Source organism: Ambystoma mexicanum, chromosome 8 (assembly GCF_040938575.1).
Source record: "Ambystoma mexicanum isolate Mex_15411 chromosome 8, UKY_AmexF1_1, whole genome shotgun sequence".
NCBI classification, from domain to species: Eukaryota; Metazoa; Chordata; class Amphibia; order Caudata; family Ambystomatidae; genus Ambystoma; species Ambystoma mexicanum.
Window position 1 is genome coordinate 1,100,861,752 of NC_090929.1, and position 19,682 is coordinate 1,100,881,433.

Below are 19,682 nucleotides of genomic sequence, written 5' to 3' on the forward strand. Positions count from 1 at the left end.
CAAGCATATTGTGATATTTAAAGAATCTTTATTCAGCAACAATGATCAAAACTACTAGCTGCATAGTGAAGTAACTCATCAAACTGGCCCACATTGGGCAAAAAAGTGGCCCATTTTGACTGTCCTACACTAGCATTTTTGGTACAGGCATTGCCCTATAGGCCAGTCCGAGCCTGGCGGCTCATCCACAAAGGGCGAGGAGGCGTCCACCCATTGGTCCCCTCGCCCATTATGGAGAAGCCAAGGAACCAGCCAGTGAAACACTGAGCACTCCCTAAGCTGCTTTTTCCAGCCAAGGGAGTGCTCCTGGGATGGCTGAACTGTCAAAGGGAAACACTGTTTCCCTTTGACAGTTCAGTTGCCAGCCGCACATGCTTACTGAGCCATGCAAGGCTGGGGGCGTTTTGCTTCGCCAGCCTTGCATAGCTCGTTGGAAATGGTAGCTGTGGCACTGCATGTCTGTATGTACGAGGGGGAGCTCCTGCGCCTCCTCGCACATATGGCCCGAGCAACCTGGAGCCGGGTAAAGCAACTGGTCTTATTATTATAGCTGTAGTCACACCAGAGCAGGGTCTCTATAGTAGCTGCACAGCAGTTACTGCGTCTGCGAGCCTTAGCCTGCGCAGGTATTATATATGTAGTCACTTACACCAGAGCAGGGTCTGTGTAGTAGCTGCACAGCAGTTACTGCGTCTGCGAGCATTCCAGAGCCTGAACCATACCATAAATGAGCTTCGCAGCAGCTACTGAGTCTACAATACCAACAACAACTGGCTTCCCTGTGTAATTCAAAACCAGATGTTTAGAAATTCACGTACTTACAATGTTTAATTTCAACATGTGATAAGTACAATACAACGAAGGATAGCTTCAACGTGCGTTTCCAGAGGTTGCAAAAGGGCTCCTCTTAACAATATAACAGAGGGGCGAGAGCGTCTAAGTTGATGGATGCTAAAAGAAATGCATATAAAATTCACTACAAGAGCGGGATCGCAAGCACTCACCTGATTGTGCCTGGAATCGGGATATGACGTTTCGTAAAGGGTAGTGTCTAGTTCCCATTTGAGAAACGGACCATAGCAACGCTTCTCCTACGTCATCACGTGTTCCGCATCACGTGCACTGCAACGTTCACTTCGTCATTTTTTTTTTGGGCTTGCACTAGTAGCGGGAAGGCAAGGAAACTAGGGCTAGGCTTGTCGCAAGCGGGACGGAGAGGGAAGACAACAAGGCGTTGCAGGACTCAACGGGAGAAATTCCTCCTTATAAAGCACATTTCGTATAGTTGCTTGAGTTTAGTTTATGATAAGTTTTCTCATGTTGATTGTTACTTTATTGCAGAGCGGGAGAAGGGAATGTTTCTGTGTATTTTGGGGATTTGTAATATGCTTCAGGGGTGAGATTTACTTGAAAGCGATGTGCCCGTGAGAAATGTGTTATATGGAGTGGGGCAGCGTGTTCTTCCCTTCCCAAGGAGAGGGTTGAAGGATTTGTTATGTGCAGCGGGTGGGAATATGTATGTGCAACAGATGGGGATAGGTCAGGTGTTTTATGCAGACAGGCGCATTTGGGTATGAACAGTTAAATCACATTTTCTCCTGCATGGGGGTGGGGGGGCGTTTTGGCATTCAACGGGGAGGGGATTGTTCTTTTATAGGCCTTAGGAGATCCATAGCATGGTCAGTTTGTTTAAAAGTTTGCCGATACTTTCTAAAATGCCTTTACGGCGTCATTACGTATTTCAGTTAAGTCGTCGGAACGTTTTTCACGTACGGCGTCTATACGTGCTTAGGCAGAGATTAACAGAGGAAGGAGCACTCCATGCCGTGTACGGGCAAGGTTGATACTCGTTCCAATCCGGGAAACAGACCATCCGTTGCTAGGGCCATTTCTCAAATGAGAAATTGCTGCTTCAGTGTGAGTGGGCTAGTTCCCATGAGAGCAATGGCACTTTTTTGCCCCTAGTGGCCAAGTCCTGCATAATAATGGAAACTAGCCTACTCGCACTGAGGCTAATTCCCATTAGATAAATGCCCCCTTTTGTCCCTAATGGCCAAGTCCTGCATAATGGGAACTAGCCTATTCAAACTGAAAAGGCTATTTCCCATTGGACGGAGGGACCTTTCTGCCTCTACAGGTCGGAGGGACGTTTTTCTAATGGGAAATAGCAGGGGAGGGGGGGAAGCGATACGAGTTCCCAACCAAGAAAGGGACCATCAGTTGCTAGGGCAATTTCTCATATGGGAAATAGTTGCTTCAGTGTGAGTGGGCTAGTTCCCATTCGACGAGGGGACCTCTTGCTCTCTCCTGTTGATCATCAACTTGTCCCAAGTGTACTCTCTGATAATGTTCAAAACAACACTTTATAGCCGACCCTCATAGTGCTGTAACAAACTCCTCAATGGTCTCACAATATTTCTGATGGCAAATTGATAACAAGCCAAAATGTTATTCCCCTTCACCTAATACTTGTCCATCTTGGCTATACATGTATCAAACTGAGTCGGATGCCCATCTCGATGCATTCAGGTAGATTTAAGAAATTGTTGTCCAGCCTGACATAGACAATGAAACGGGGCCTCTTTCTTTTTACTCAAATAATTAGGACCATATACTGCCAACATATAACTTCTGGAATCTTTCTTTCCATTTAATGACCTAGGAATAACCCAGTGCCTGGTATATTTGCCATGATCTTTGAATTTGTTTCTGTTGCTTCACTATTTTCGTGCCCTTGGAATTTCGCACCTTGTTTACAGGGACAAATGTCTGTAATCTCCCTTTTTACAGTGCAATGAAAAAAAACCTCTCAGAGTAACAGCCAATTGCGCTACGGCATGCTCCCTTCTTTATGTGTACACGTGTTTCTTTTGGTTGCTACACTGCATGTGGGACGGGCACAGCACGGAGCGCAGTGCCCGCATTGAAGGCCTTCAGCTTGTTAGCTAAGAAACAGACATGTGAACTCCTTATCATGTCTCAAATTGCCAGGTAACAACTGACAACTGCAGACGATGTGATCCAAGGACGCATGTTCTGTCGTGTACACGCACGGCTATGCTGCTAGCGGTCTTCCTGTCTCCTTGTAGGCTCGCGCACAGCCCAGATACTCCCCAACATAGGCCTGGTGAGTCCCAATGAGCCACCATTTGACTGTGCAACTAACCCTGTACCTGCTTAGCCAGGGCAACCACAATCAATGGCAAGTGCGGCAATGACAAAGAGTCTGCAAATCGTCACCAGTTAAGGAAGTGAACCAGGTCACAGCCAGGTTGTGTGACTTAATTTCTTTTTAGTTCATCTTTATACGGTAACAACTCTCTCTGTCCTCACCCTTATACCAACCACCATACTACTTGCCTTGTATTATCTTCTAGTGTTCTCTGTTCACATTCCACACCCATAACATTCCCTCTGTTGACATTCCTAACACCGTGGGGAGGCCCCCTTTCTTCTAGAGGACATTATTCCTGTGGCCACTTTCTGTATTCTAACATTACTCAACTAGAGTTTTATTGCCAAGTGTGAATGGTTCAGTTAGTCCCCCATCTAGTGCTCTATATGATCATGGGGTGACAATGCATTGGCCCTATTAGGCATGAAGATTTGTTTGCTCTCCTGGCCAGAAAGACCATTTGTCTGTCCTGGGCTTGAATACGTGCTGGCACTCCTGGGCTTGAAGACAAAGATAGGCCTTCCAAGGGCCAGAAACTGATGATGTGGTGCATCAGCAGGCCAGCAACCAAAGGGAGAAACCACTCACCTTGGTGATGCGAGTTAAACCACTGTCCAGTTGGTTTACCCAGGGTACTGCACTCCGCCTCGTCTTTCCACTACCCCGCGCTGCTTTTGATGGGCTAGTTATTAGGTTAAGATGTTCAACCAGGTGCCAGCTAGCATACTTCTTCCACAGTATTTACCTTATTCTCAGGGTCCACCTTCTGCACTTCTTCCTTCCTCCACCTCCCTTTTCTTCCTCAGTACCTCTCCCAAAATGTTCCGTTGGCGGCCCTCCTCTTACTACACAGATTTTGTCTGTACCTTTGAAACTGTTCTCCAAGTAAATTCCTCTTTTCCCTTGTGGCTTACCTTCCATCTCTTTCCTTTTCGGCCTTGCTAGTTCCCCTCTTCACGCTGCACTTCCCCTTTCCCTTCTTTTGACGCATCTTCACCTTCCTCTCCCAGTCTTACTCTCCTTCCACTCCCTTCACCTTCCTTCTTCCTCTTTACTGCAATGCTTCCAAACTCCCATACTAGGCCTTCTACCCAAGCCTCCCTGTATAGTCCTGCCCCTTTTGAAACTGAAAAATGAAGAAAAGGAAGGGTGTTAATGAATGTGTCCAAGTCCTTGTGTATATGTGATGGTGTTTAGCTCTTCTGAGTAACTCACCATCTTCAGATCTAGTGATTTGTATCAGTTATAAATTGTCAGCTGCCAACTTGAAGTCAAGCGGCGTTGTCATGGTAGCTGCCTGGCCCCACCATGGTGCCTCCTGCAGGCAGCTGCACAATAACTCTGCCAACCTTGAACCTCCTCATATGCCAACTTCATTGCATACCCTCAAGCTCAAGGAGGTCTTTTTCACAGTCCATCCTGCAGACTGGGTATTCAAATTTACTTTGGGATCAAAGACAATACCCACAGACCTTTTGGCCTTCTAATGCATAGTTGTTCATTCTTCAAAACTCTACCTTGAATTACAGACTGGTACCTGGCAAAGGATAAAGTGGATAGGGTAGACGCTTTGGGAATACCTCGTATACTGGCTATTATCTTTCTGAAGGTACAGGCACCATAGCTCCATTCCCATGTGTCCACCTAGAAACATGGTCACAGTTTTTTTTTTTTATGCTGTCACTAGGGATGTGACGATATTGATTTTTTGACGGTATGATAACCTTCATTTGAAATGACGGTATACCGCGGTTATCGCGATATAGCACACACAAGGGTGTAAATTCAAATTAAGTCACAAGGAGGAGGAAGGAGGCTCTAGTCACTGAGGCATGGTGTCAAAAGTACTTGCAGGGGTTCAGAAGCTATGGTGCTGCTGCTTGTAGGCTGAAAGAGCATGGTTAACACAGAAGCACACATCTGGAAGACATTTAAAGCATAATAGGGTGGGTCAGGGTCATATAAAAAGTTATATTTTTCGGATCATATGACATGTGTGTGCAAGCCGATGCATTACACTCGGCTCAGTCAGGACTCAGCAGTGTGGGAAAATGTAGGCCCTCTTTCCCCAAAGGTATTGCCTTATTACTTAATGTACAGGGAATGCATCGGGGATGCCAAATAGTGAAGTCACTGTAATCCAAAATTGCAGGGGGGTTGAGGGGCTGGGACTAAAGCCCATTTAGAAAGATGAAAGGCTGAGTTGACTTAGCAGGGATTGGAACCTGCAGATCACACAGATAGCTCAGCAAGTTAAGGGCCTGCTGCTATCTTACCGGCTATTAAATAGTTTTGCCATGCAAGGAATGATGACCCCCAAGAGAGTTTGTTTGGCTATGTAATGTGTAGACTATTGGACTCTTGCAGTTAATAGCTCAGTCTTCTCTGCCTCTGATGGTAGAACTAGACCTCTGGTGTTACACCATCTCTGATGAGCCCTTGCAAAGCATGTGCTGCTGTGTGCTCTGCACTGCAAGTGCAAGCAGGGCTATTAAGGTGGCACTGCACGTGCTGAAGGATCTGGGCAAAACAGTAACATTTAACTGGTACTGGACTAGTAGGGGTTGGGGATGGATCCCAAAGCAACGGGCCTGGCTGACCGAATTAACTTTGTGTTAAATAAAAAAAAGCCATGTTTAATGTTAGGCTTCCAAAGGAATTAAACATGGGGCTTGCCATCCTTGCAGCAGACCTCCACTCCAGCTCTGATCCCACCTAGTGATGGTACAGCGACCTTGCAAGCAATTGCATGGGAATTCGAGTGTGCTATGCACATTTGATCTGCATTGTGCAATTTGGAAAACGAGCTGATCTGTACAAATAAGATCAGATGAACTCGTTTTACAGTTGCAGTTCCAGGCCGTCACGGTGAGTGGCACAGGGCTGGAGTCAGTGGACTGGAGAGGGCTGCTGCAAGCCCCACGTTTTGTTGTATATAAAGGGAAATACCACATGAGCATTTATTTTATTTTAGAAGGTTAAAATGTTAGCAGGAAGCACCTGGGCACTTTTGCAACAAGCTGCCCATAGGAAGCTCCATGTACATGAAATTTCCAGTTAGGCAGTGGTGGAAGTGAAATAAGGAACGCGTGGTACTCTGGCTGCATCCAAAAAGGAGGGAGTGCGATGGCCGGACAGATGGCGAGGGTGGGAGGGCCCGGGGGTCAGACCAGGATCACAAACTTTGGCTGAACAGTGAGTGAAGCAGGGATTTTAATCCATTCTTCAACTTTGACCATCTATCTACTTTCCAAACTTTACTCAGTAAAAATAATTTGGATTTCAAGGCCTATAGTAATAATAGGTTTACTTACAAAAAATGCAAATTGCAATTGCATAATAAAGCCACATGAATATCTTTGTGGCATTAATTTCTACATCCCGAACTGTAAACTATAAGTCCCAGAATGCAAGATGTCAAAGTGAAAAATCTATTTAAGCCAACTGTGTACTTTCAGATATGTAATAAACTCAGATGCGTATGGAGATTCCTTGCAACAAACCTGCAACTCGTTGTTATTCATTGTGATGTTGAGAACAATTGATTAGTGAGTGACATAAAGCAACTTTATTTTTTTGCATTTCAAGATGGCTTTAAATGGGTGCTTTGTGTTGCTCACTTTAACTATCACAGATCTGCAAAGTAACGGGTGCTTTGCGAGCTCTTTGAGTTGGAAACGTTCCATCATGCCACTGATAAAAGAAATGTTTGCAACCTGAGCACCTCACCTCTCAGTACCTTGCTGCCTCCGACCCCCCCACCCCTCCTTCTACGGCCCCCATCTTTTAATACAGCAACCAGTAGCTCATCAAGCTCACCCTACAAACACGCACTAGGTTGCAATGCCCCCTCCCCTGGCTGCAGCTGTTTGTCAGGTAAAGACCTATACGCCCTCCCCCCATTCCCATCCCCAACCGGTTTCAAGGTTGCAGGCAGTTCTGTCATCAGGTTAAGGTCAGAAGACCCCCACCCCAGCCCATTCAGGTAAAGCCTGCATTTAACCACCGATGCTCACCGTAGGCTAGGGCTGCAGGTTTCACAGTCACACCCAACCAGGTTTAATGCTGGAGTTAGAGGCTCCCACGCACCCTCCCACGCCATAGAAAAAGGCTGCTGATCTCTTACTCACCCCCCTCAGGTAAATCTTAATGCTAGGCTCTGTGGCTCCCCTATGCTTTTTTCTGACACCTGCCCGATTTAAAAACAGTGGCTGTAACATCTCACTGTCTCTCAAAGGACTGCCCCCCACATCCTTGCTACAGCAAAAGGTGGGATACCTTCCTTGACCACAGACCCTATACACTCGTACCTTTACTTTACCTCATGGCTGCCCCTCCGTTTCACCTCACTGTCGTATAATTACACCCATCCACTTGTATAATTTTGCACTGCCAATCTGTACCACCCGACCTACCTGTACTATTCCACAAAGCCTACCCGAGGTCTCTTCTCCCTATTAATCCACACTTTAACTATTTGCCTCTTCCACCTCTGGCAGTCCTCGTCAGGCCACGTCTTGTAATGCCTACCTATCCCTCAGTACTGGCCCCAGTCCACCTCACCCCCATGCCTGCAGACCTGCATAGCCACGGAAAACTGCCAGTGCTTGAATGCAGCCTATTTGGCTCAGGAGAAGGCGCTGTTTATTTATATTGCACTTTCATGCAATTGGGGAAAAAAACACATACCTTTCTTTTTGTGCTGGCTACGGCCGCGTCTGATTCAGAATCCAGGGCACCAGACCATGTTGGAGTGGCAAAGGGCTGCAAATGTAATTAGCCCGTTCCAACACCCGCTTGTCATCTGCTTTCTGTTGTCACTCGAATAGCTTCTGTTGAATCCGCTCCACTAACAGCAGCACCGGCCGTGAATTGTTCAGGGTGGTTTTATGGAGCCCGAACGAGCACTCAGACAGTGCTGAGCTAACTGTCTCTCTGACTTCACTCAGAGACACATGTCGGCGTCGGGCACATCTACTGTAAGGAGCCCGGGCAAACTCCTCCTCCAGGCCCAGGCTCCTGAATGCAAACAGAAGCCAGTGCCCCCAGGCAAACTCCTCCTCCAGTCCCAGGCGTACGGACTGCAGACAGAAGCCAGTGCCCCCGGGCAAACTCCTCCTCCAGGCTCCTGGATGCAAACAGAAGCCAGTGCCCCCGGGCAAAACCCTCCTCCAGGCCCAGGCTCACTGACAGCAAACAGAAGCCAGTGCCTCCACAGCCCTGTTTGCATATTGTAAAGTGCACTGCACACGTGCACTACAAACACGATATCGGTATACCGTGTCAAACAAGATAACGGTAATTTAATGATAGTTAACTTGTTCACGGTGTTCATACCGGTATACGGGTTTACCATTACAACCCTAGCTGTCACTCAGTTCATTGTTGTACTCAATGTGTCATTTTGTTTCATTGACTGTTTCATGTTTGCAGTCATTTATATTCTATGAAAGTATTTATATTGTTAAAGTAGGCCTTATTTTCATTTATTATATTACTCGAGTTATCAGTTCATGGTTCTTGCATATTTATCATATTCAAGATTTATTATAACCATTTAATTGGACCAAAGTGTAAGATATCTTAGCCATTGGCATCATTATGGATTTATTTGTTCAAATGGAACGCAAACTCGTTTTTTTTCCCCACATGTGTTGTACCTAAATCTTGTCAGATTGTGGGATACGTTGCCCCTTCACCACCCACCTCCCCACCCCTTACACAATCCAATATGGCCTGACTCCAACCCACCATCTACCTTTGGTGGTATAAAAAATAAATTGAGGGGGGGGGATTTCAACTGGGGTGGGTTGGGGGGTGGTGGACCAAAATCCATAAACCTATAATTATATGTTTAACTTATGTTATGGTCAATAATATTCTTAATGAGAAAATGTGTGTTTTTACAGGGGTGTGAGGGTCACTAGACAACCAGGGATGGCATAAGAGGGGAGCGGTGGGGGGGCAGTGATCGGAGCGTGATAGTTATGATTTGTTTTTGCTGGGCTGAACATAGGTAATGACTTTTTTTTGTTTTGTTTACAGGTTTTTTTTTATGTGAGGAGCTCCAGTGTTATGAGAGTGTGGTTTTTTTTTTTTTGGGCAGTCTGGGGGGTATTTCGTTGGTCTTGGACACAAATGCATGGTGAGGCCACAAATTGCCCCCATGCCAGCAAAATGTTGGTGTTTCCCTGGGAGTGGCTGTCTCCCATGTGGGTTGACTGTCCGCAAGCCCAGACTGCACCTCTGGCTGTGCTGCGTTACAGATTTCGACTCAGGGGAGGAATGGAGACCCTGCCGTGGCACCTCTGAACTGGCGCTCGATTTGGGGGACAGTCGACCCACATGGGAGACAGCCGGCCAAGGACATCATGCCCTCCTTCCTGGAGCTCTGGCTGGCCTGCGTAACAGTTTCTCCCTCCAGGAAAGACAGTGACCCTGCCACGGGCTCCCTGGGACAGCCGCTGTTTTTGGGGACGGTAGACCCACATGGGAAACTTAATTCCCAAGGCCAGGGACAGCACTCCCAACCGTGCTGGGGCTCTGGCTGGGTTGCGTTACAGCTTACCCCTCTGGGAAGGATGCAGACCCTGTCGAGGCTCCCTTGAACCGCTGCTGGGTTTGTGGACGGTCAAACCACATGAGGGACAGCTGCCAAAGGCCAGGGACAGCAGCCCTGGCCATCCTGAAGCTCTGGGGTGGCCTGCATTATACAATTTTGTTCTGTGAAAGGGACCCTGCTGGGCCCCCTGCGGCTGCCACTGCACTTGTGGGTGGACTCACATGGGAGACAGATGCCAAAGCCCAGGGACATCTCCTCCAGCGGTCCTGCAGTTTTGGCTGGGCTGCGTTGCAGCGTATCCCTCTGTGGAGGTATTGGCACACTGCCAGGGCTCCCTGTTTGGGGAAAAGCTGTAACACAGGCCAGCCAGAGCTCCAAGATGGTAGGAGGTGATGTCCACGGCCTTGGGCGGCTGTCTCTCATGTGGGTCGACCATACCCAAGCATAGCGCCAGTCCCAAGGAGCCCCGGCAGGGTCCCTGACTTTTCCCAGAGGAGAAGCTGTAACACAGGGCAGCCATAGCTCCAGGATAGTTGGAGGTCATGTCCCTGACTGTGGGCAACTGTCTCCCATATGGGGCAACCATCCCCAAGGGCAGCAGCTGTCCAATGAAGCCCCCAGCAGGGTCCCCAACCCTTCCCCAAGGGAAATGACTGTAACACAGCCAGCCAACACTCCAGGATGGTTGGGGTGATGTGTCTGGCCTTGGGTACCTGTCTCCCATGTGGGTTGACTGTTCCCAAATCCAGTAGCAGTTTCGATTGAGCCCCGGCAGGGCCCCATTCTTCCTCAGAGGGAAAAGCTGTAACGCAGGGTAGCCAGAGCTCCAGGATGGTCGGGGGTGATATCCCTGCCCTTGGGTGGCTGTCTCACATGTGGGTTGAGTCCCACAGCAGTTCCAGGAAGCCCCGGCAGGGTCCCACTCCCTCAGGGAAGGGGGCCCTACCGGGGCTCCCTGGGACAACCACTGCACTTGGAGATGGTCGGCCCATATGGGACACAATCTTGGCATTTACTTTGACTCTTCCCGCTCCTTTACTCATATCTCCCTCACTTCTCTGGCATGTCGCTACCATCTCTTTAACATCTGCATAGTCTGTCCCCCTCTCACCTTCCATGCTACCAAACTTTTAATCTCCTCCCTCATCTTTTCTCGACTCTTCTATTGTTGTTCTCTCTTCTTCCATCTTGCCCCCTTTAAATACCTTTACCACTCTGCCATCCGCATAGTGTCTTCTCTCTCCCCACGACTCCATCTCCAACTCACTTTCTTGCCTAGGATGGCTTCCTTTCCACTCCCAACTTAAATTTCAGCTCCTGTGTCTTGTTTTTAAATCTCTTTACGACCTTGCCCCTCCTTATCTCTCCTATCATTCTACACCCCTCTCGCTCCGTTCGTTCTGCTGATCTCTTCTTACTTTCTGTTCCCCCCCCACCACCTTGTCTCTTCTAGTTTCCATTCCTTGTCCCCTTACATTGGAACTCCCTACCTCTTTCTATCCGCTCCTCCCCCACCTATTCTTCCTTCCGCTCCTCATTGAAATCACTTCTGCTTCATTCCCCTCCCTCCTTCTAGTACCCATCTCCGTTATTTTCCTGTCTCTCCTCTTCTCTCTTCCTGTTGCTCACTTTACTCACTACTTTCTCTTCCTTCCCCACCCCCTTTTCGCCTCTCCTTTTTTTAATATCCACATTGTTCTACATGCTGATTTTATGGCTTGATTGGTGTATACTGTTATTGCTTCTACTGTGTAATGTGTTTTTAATGTTAACTGTAAAGCACCTTGGATTAAGGCACTATATAAAACAATAAATAAAAATACAACTGCCCAAGGCCAGGATCTTTACACCCAACTATCCTGGAGCTCAGGCTGGCCTGTGTTAAAGCTTCTATGGGAAAGGTCGGGGACCCTGCCAGGGCTCCCTGGGAGTGCCGCTGCGCTTGGGGATGGTGGACCCACATGGTAGTCACCCAAGGCTGGGGATATCACCCCTGACAATCCTGGAGCTCTGGCTAGGCAGCATTACAGAATTTCCCTCGGAACGGATGGGGACCCAGCCGGGGCTCCTTGGGGACTGCCGCTGGACTTGCGGACGGTCAACACTCTCTTTTTCATCCAGGTAGGTGCACCCACACAGGAGGTACTGTTGTGATCCGGACACCTGTGGAATGTAGGATGTTTCAGTAGTTTCCAGAACTGTCTGAAAATTGTTTATTTTTCTCTAAATTTCAGACTTTACTGGGCTTTTGGGTAATATGTTCTAGGGTGATTCGCGCAAGTCAGACCTCTGTGGGTTCCCACGGGAGTCTGCCCGCCCGAAACACTTGGGTTACCAGTGGTTTAGCCTTTTCCCTTTGCGCCCAGATAAGTGCACCCACACATGTGAGGTACAGTTTTAGCCGCGCCACCTGTGGGATCACGGGAAGCTTCATGTGGTGTTGGCAGTGTATTTTGGAGGTGGGAAATGTCTGAAAATTGAGTTCCCCCCGCCCCACCCTTAAATTTTGAACTTTGCCAGGGCTTATGGGTAATACATTCTGGGGTGATTCGCAAAAGTCAGACCTCTGTGGGGCATTGGGTTCCGTTTTCCTTGGTGTCTGCTAAACACCAGAGCCCACATGTAGGTTGTCCACAAGAGCAAATTCCCACAAAATCTGCTCTGCCGAAACACTTGGGGTTATCAGTGGTTTAGCGCGCCCAGTTAGGTGCACCCCCACAGGTGAGGTACTGTTTTCATTGGGACACCTGCGGGAAGGTAGGACATTTGTTTTCTCTTGGTTTTCATACATTTGGTACTACATTTTGTTACACAACCCTTTCATTTCCCAAATGTGATCTACATTTTGCACTCTATGCTTTTGTAACCTGCACAAGTCACCTACCCGTCAGCAGGTCTGCCTGTGCTCTTTGAAAAATTGTATGCTTGCCATGCTTCACATTTATTTTCCTTATTTACACATGCTAAGTACGTCTGTTTAGGCCGTTGGCATAACAATCCTGTGTACCATGGCTCTGTTTTTGGCTTGTAGTATTGTGTTTTTTGTGAAACAATACAAAAAATGTGATTTCTTAACTGGAAGAGTCAGGGGGAATGTAGCTGGGCATTGCTTTTCTCCATATTCACAGAAGCCATTACCTTGCAGGTCCAATCACGTCCAGCACATACCCTTTATATCTGTCATTTTTCCAATTTCCCCCCAAACTATGGGCATTTTCCCTACATAGATGTTTCCTGACCTGCGCAAATCACCCTTTCCTAAACTTGGAATTTTCTCTACTTTTCAGAAATGAATGCCTTTGTCTTCCCATTCAGCATCCTACCCTCCTCTTCCATTCTGTCCACGCATGGAGTATTGGGGGGGGGGGGGGGAAGGGTAAAAATCGCCTACCTGTCACAAAAATGATAACCTTCTAAAATGTGTATATTTGTTTTTTTTGTTGTCAACCTGTTCTTGAAAGCCTGGAAAATGGCGGATTCAGCCTAGCAAACCCTTTGTTCCTAGCTCTTACAAGGAAAAAAACACAGGCTTCTTTTTGTATTGGCATTTTTGGAAAAAACACAATGTGCTCCTTTTTGGTCGTTATCTCTCACCCTGATGCAGCAAACTAGGATTCCTTGGTGGTGTTATGACCGCCTACACGTGGGAAGAAAAGGGGCCAAATTTGGACGAGATGTTACATGTAACAAACGTTACAAGAGATTGAATGGTGACATACTGAAACCACCAAAAAAGGGCTTGGTACAGGGGGGAAGGGGAGGAGAACCATTGGCAGTTAAGGGGTAAAAATGAATAACACATTGGCTTAAATATAGGCTATTGGGTACTGGAAGTGTTTTTATTATGACAAGTACTTGCACTGTAAAGCAACAAATGTGTAGAGTGGATGCATACTATACATTGCATAGTATATTTGGCAATTGCCTTTTTAAAAACAAAGATCGAATTGGTGGAGCCATGTGGAGTGAACCTGATTTACCTGGGGGATTGGAAGAAAAAGAAGCCGAATAGTGAAACTTTTGTGGTAGAACAGATCTCATAACTGCACAAGAAAAGCTGCAAGAATTTGATAACAGAAAAAGTAAACTTTAGTATTACAAATGTTCACAATTTTTCACCACAATATTTCCTGTAAGACCTCAACCGATATCGCAACTTCACACCTTCAGCAGGGGCACGCTGATAGTGCCGGGGGTTTGTGACGCAATTATCTATCTATAAATGGTTTGGTTTGCATAATGGTGCTGTAGTGTGAACAAGTACGGGTAAACTATAAACAACTAAAGATCTCAGAACATTTCCAAGTTAAAAATGTCACTCGAAATATGGATTTATAGGACGGTGAGTTAAAATAACATTAAAAGCAACTCACATTGCCTAAAATAAAAAATGTTACTAGTGTGGAAGGAACTTAGAAACACTTGGCACTTTTCTGAAGCGCACCTGGCACTTTTTGAATCTGTTCTACACTTTGCACTTTAGTCAGGCATTTCCAATATTTACGATTTGCCTTGGTAAAGTAATATGGTTCTGCGTTGACTTTGATTTGTATGTACAATGCAGTTTTGTCAGTATTTAACATCTGGTGGAGTGGCCAAGCAGGAATGTACAGAAAATTTGGCCTGTAGATATTCTGCCCCAGTTCCATAAAAGGCATGATGAACTAGACATTAGTCCTTGACCTGAATGGGCTTGGCCATGGGTGGCCTATGAAGATGATGCACAATTGGAGTAATGTCAGCACAACTGGGTGTGCAGGTGGCTACTCTGGCTGCAGAGTTCTGCAGGACCAAGTTGCCATAAGAGGTAGACCGGTTGTGCCATAAATAGGGGGTGGCAGTGGTCCATGGAGGGCATAACAAATGAGGACACCACAGGGGCACATAACAGAGAAAGGAGTAAACAAAGAACATTACTAAGGGGTTTTCAGTTGAAGATAGCCCCTTTGACATACTGGACTTGATTTCACCGACTGAAAAGCTAATATATTTACCCCTAAAGATGGCCAAAAAGAGGAGTTCCAAAAGACAGAGGAAGGAGGGCCCACCACCAATACCTCCATTACCCCCCCCCCCCCCCGGTTCAGTTTGAGCCAGCTATTACACATCCATGCACCCACAGCTTCGAGTCAATCCCTAAATCTGGTTGATGGCTCAACACGAAAGAGATCTAAAATGGACCAGGTTCTGTGTCATCTGTTAAGAATAACCTTGGAAGTCATGAGAGCCGATAAGCTTGGTAAGAGGTTGCCATGTGCATGTTAAACAAAACCTGGAAGATGGCAGAAACCCGAGGGACTCCACATGTCAAGGCCGTGGGCACAGAGTGAAAAGAGGGGAGGGAAATTGACTGTTTGGTCAGAGGGAAACTGAGAAAACCAGGAAAGAACGGCACGAGCAAGACTATGGTCAATGGTATCAAAGGCGGCAGATAAGTAACAATAAAGCGCCAAAGCTGCCTGAGTCGTACGGCCAAACCACATCAACATTGGACACCACCCCCTCTGTGTCACTGTCATGTGCCCCTTCTATGTTCGCCTGTGGGATCGATGGAGACGTGGCCGCCATTGCACTGTTCCATCATGTTAGCATCAACATGCTCTGTGGTTTTGTGTTTCTGTCCAACATGGCTGCCGCCGGCTTTTCTGGTGCTTGCAACCGACGGCGCTCGCGTTGCAACTGTGCTTTTTCCTCCGCTTTGTTGCCAGCGCTCCCAGTGATTTCCCTTGGCTCCGCTGAGCCCACCTTTCCTTCGCCGCCTCCTGGCACCCTTTCCAGGTACTGTTTTCTCCTTCCCCTCTCTTCGCTCTGGTTTGCTCTTCTGGGCATTCTCCTCCTGGAATTTTCTCTGCCAACCACTTTCCTCGTTTCTGCTGGGACGTTTCCCCATTTCTCCTTTCCTTACCTGCTACGGATCCACTCTCTAGACTCCTGCAGTTACTACTCTGTGTCTTGCTCAGATAAATTATCCTCAGTTCACTTACCTTCACATCGGAAAGAACAGAGCACTCTTCCGGTGAAACTGTTCAGGGGTTTTTTGCCTCGGAGGCTTTTTCCCCTTAGGCGGCTGCGGACCGGTGTCCCTGGTGACCGGGGTTTTATCCGGAATCCAAGGTGGTGTCGTTCCGCGGTCGGCCGTATTTACATAAAAAGAAATCTACCTTCCGGTAAAGAAAGAAGACGGGAACACACCAGCCCGATTCTTCAGGTGAGGAGGTTGGTTTGGGGTCTGATTCAGAGGTTGATATAGAAGGCCCTGACAGCCTTGACATCCGCATCCTGGATGAAAGCCGGATTGGGAAATGTGGAAGAAGAAAGATTACTCAAGAAAGGGCCGGTAAAGGCTTCAAAAAGCTTCATAAGAATGTTCCAAGATGGCCACCCTGACCACTCCACCGCAAGGAATGCGCTTCTCTGGCGATCCGAAAAAGGAGCCATAAGCAGTGTTAAAAATAAGACCCCTGCCATCTGCTGAGAGATGCAGTAATTTGTGACGAGAGTCCATCCGGGACTTCTTTGAGGAAAATAAGACCCCAGAGGTGCAGCAACATGTAATATCAGATGCCTTTAAGGCAACCATGCGGGGGGTGCTCGTAGCAAAACAGGCATCTCGAGGCAAACTGGAGAAGGTCCTCCAGATGGACCTAGAACAGCGCTTACATGGGGTAATGGAGAGAATGGTGACCGATTGGGGGGTAAGGATCAGGAGGGGGGTATAAGCATATCAAAAGGCAAATCAATATCCTTCTACCTAAACAAGACAGGCCAGCTCTTAGCCAGGCAGGTTAAGCAGAAGGAGGCAGCCGGTACAATACGCTGCGTTCACCAAATTCTATACAAGCCTCTACTCTACAGAGGCACCAGACAGTGACCTCCAAAAGGCCTTCTTAAAATCTTGCTGGCTAAAAAGATTAGAACAGAGCCAGCGTGACACTTAGAAGGGATGATTACCGAAGACGAGGTGTGAGCAGTGATCCAATCGCTACCACCAAATAAAGCCCCATCCTGGAGGGGTAACTCGCCACATTCTATAAAGTATTCCAGACCACATTAGTTCCGTTAATGACATCCCTGTACAACTCCTTCTCCGATATGGGCTGCATCTCCCAGTCCATGGAGGCCAAGGTAATCCTCTTCCCTAAGCCAAACAAGAAACAAACCCTCTGTAGCTCCTACCGCACTATAGACATAATAAACCTTGGCGTCAAAATCTTTAAAAAAATTCAAACATTTAGAATGTATAAAGTAATCCCCGACCTGATCTACCCCGATCAAGCGGGCTTTGTCAAGGGGAGACAAACATTTGACAACATTAGGCGAATATCCCATCTGATAGATAAGTGAAACAGGGCGGGGGGGTTTAGCGCTAGATGCAGAGAAGGCATTCGACCAAGTCGAATGGTCATTCTTGTTTGCTACCATGGAGGTTATGGAGTTTGGCCCGCTATCACTGAGGCAATCGGGTCCCTCGCCTCCGGCAAAACACTGGGCAGCGATGGACCCCCCCCATCCCCGAGTTCTACAAAACATATGCCGATCTCACCACGCCGGTCCTGCTCCAGGTCTACCAAGAAGCATTCATCAATGGGGTACTACTGGGGTCTATGAGAGAAACATTAATTGTCCCAATACCGATGCCCGGAGAACCGACTGAAAGCTGCGACTCATACTGCCCCCTGGCGATGCTAAATTATGATATCAAAATTCTCATCACAGTCCTTTCCAAACGCCTGAATAGAATAATTGGGGATATAATGCACAGCGACCAAACAGGCTTTATACCTGGGTACAGTACTGCCCTAAACCTGCGCAGACTGCAACACATCCTGGCGCAGACCGAGGGCTCCCAAAACCTTGTAACGCAAATGTTTTTCACTAAAATGCCAATTAAAGCATTTAAAAATAAAATGGGGTTTGGCCCGGGCTTTCTCCACCTGGTCAAAGCCAACTATGGAGTACCACTTATCGGGCTAGCTATCAATTGGCATGTCTTCCAGGAGAAAAGGGTCACTAGGGGTACTAAGCAGGGATGCCCCATGTCACCAGTCCTGTACATAATTTTTGAACCCTTCCTAGCTAGAATTAGACAGGAGAGGGGAACAAAAGGGATTACATTCAGTGGGGAAGACCATAAGGCAATGGCCTTTGCTGACGTCCCCCTGGTCGTGCTAACAGACATGGACACTTCCCTCTCGACGTTATTGGCACTCTTAGGGGAATTTGGCAGAGTGCGGGGCCTGAAGACCAACAACCAAAAATCGGAACTAATGGTGCTATAAGAAGGCACGCCCTCAGAAACATCAGATACTGGGAAATTTGCACGAGCAGGGGGGGATCCCTTCGATACCTGGGGGTGACAATAACCAGTACCCTAGAGGATATGTACCAAGGAAACTATCCCCACCTATTGGAAACTATCAAGACCTTGCTGGGAGAGAGGAGGCTCCTTAACATATCATGGTTGGGCAGCATCAATGTCATTAAAATGATAATACTCCCCAGAGCGCTATATTACTTTCAGGCTCTGCCCCTGGTGGTTTCCCCAAAAATTCTTCAAAACCCCAAATAAACTAGTATGTAACTACATCTGGCAAAGACCAAGGGGGGCTGGAGGGTCATGGTCACTCCCACGGTGGCGGTGGGAATGGGAGTTCTGAACTTTCAAATGTGCTATTGAGCAGCCCAACTGAGGGTCATTCGAGAATGGGTCAATGGGAATCCTGACCGCATCTGGCGAAAGATGGATAGGGCAGTGGTGGGAAGACCCTGGGATAAGTTCCTGTGGTGCCTAAGAGCGGACAGGCCCCCGAACATGTACAGAAGCCGAATTACAGCCCTGGTGGGGGATACATGGGATGTTCGGGTTAAAAAAGCAAAGATCATGTCCTACCCATCTCCGTTCACGCCCCTATTCTGCAACCCACAGTTTGCCCCAGAGCTGGAGAAAGGAACATATGCCAGGAGGGAAGAGGCGTGCAGCATTCGTGCAAGGGACATGACGGAGGTTAAGTCCTTCCAGCTCTGCAAACAAACCATGGGTTTGCAGGAGGAAGATAGGTATCGCTATGCCCAACTGCGGCACTGGCTCTCTTCTCGATTATATGAAACAATCCACCACCAGAGAATTCACTCTGCTAGAAAGGTACTTGCTAACAAATTCCAGTGATAGACAAATGATTAGTAAAATGTACAAATGATTCACCATGCCAGAGGCACAGGTCCAGTGGCCCTAAATGAAACCATGGGCAGACAGGCTGCCCATCCCGATCCCAGAAGAACAGTGGTGGGAAAATGTGCAAGCCAATCCCCCAAATTGATGAGAGGGATGCAGATCAGGGAAATGTGGACCAGGATACGGGTGCAGTGACACCTAAAACTGGAGAAGCAACATAAAATATACCCTTTAGTAACACAGATGTGTTGGCGGGGCTGCAAAGAAGTAGGGATGTGGCTCCATGTCTGGTGGCCCTGCCCCATCCTAAAACCGTTCTGGAAAGTAGTGAACAAAGAAAGAAAGCCATCTTTGGTCCCCAAATACGGAAGGCTATGCTGGGCCTGAGTGACGTGCAGGACACACTCCTGTCTAAACCACAGAGGAAAGCATATATGGTCCTAAGCGCAGCGGCCCTCTCCCTAATTGCGCAAAAGTGGAAGCAAACCACGATCCCCAGCGAACGGGAATGGATAGCAAAAATGTGGCGTTACACTTCACTGGAATGGGTAACATACACTATACAGGGGGATTAACCTAAATTGAAGAACGAGTGGGACGCTGTCCTGAACTTCATGCACAAAGTCAACTGTGAACAATGGTGTCCTCAGACTAAGACTATTGCTTATACTATAGACTGTGACCCGTTATACCGTGTACATTTGCCTCTGAAGATATGCAGCGCAGTGATTCGTGGGTAGGGAATTGTTAATGTTCAAAACTTTAAAATGGCA

The 19,682-nt window shown here is 47.5% G+C and overlaps 1 protein-coding gene across 2 annotated transcripts in view; it reads right to left on the reverse strand.

The window, feature by feature from the left end:
* FBXO42 (F-box protein 42) overlaps positions 1 to 19,682 on the reverse strand; it is a 1,015,376-nt gene that overhangs the window by 753,305 nt on the left and 242,389 nt on the right. The window contains exon 1 of one of the 2 annotated variants that reach the window (XM_069611110.1): positions 1,005 to 1,074. The exons of the other annotated variant lie outside the window; for it this stretch is intronic. The gene's annotated coding sequence lies outside the window, so the exon portion shown is untranslated. Of the gene's footprint in view, positions 1 to 1,004; positions 1,075 to 19,682 lie in introns of those variants that run through there. 2 annotated transcript variants of the gene reach the window in all.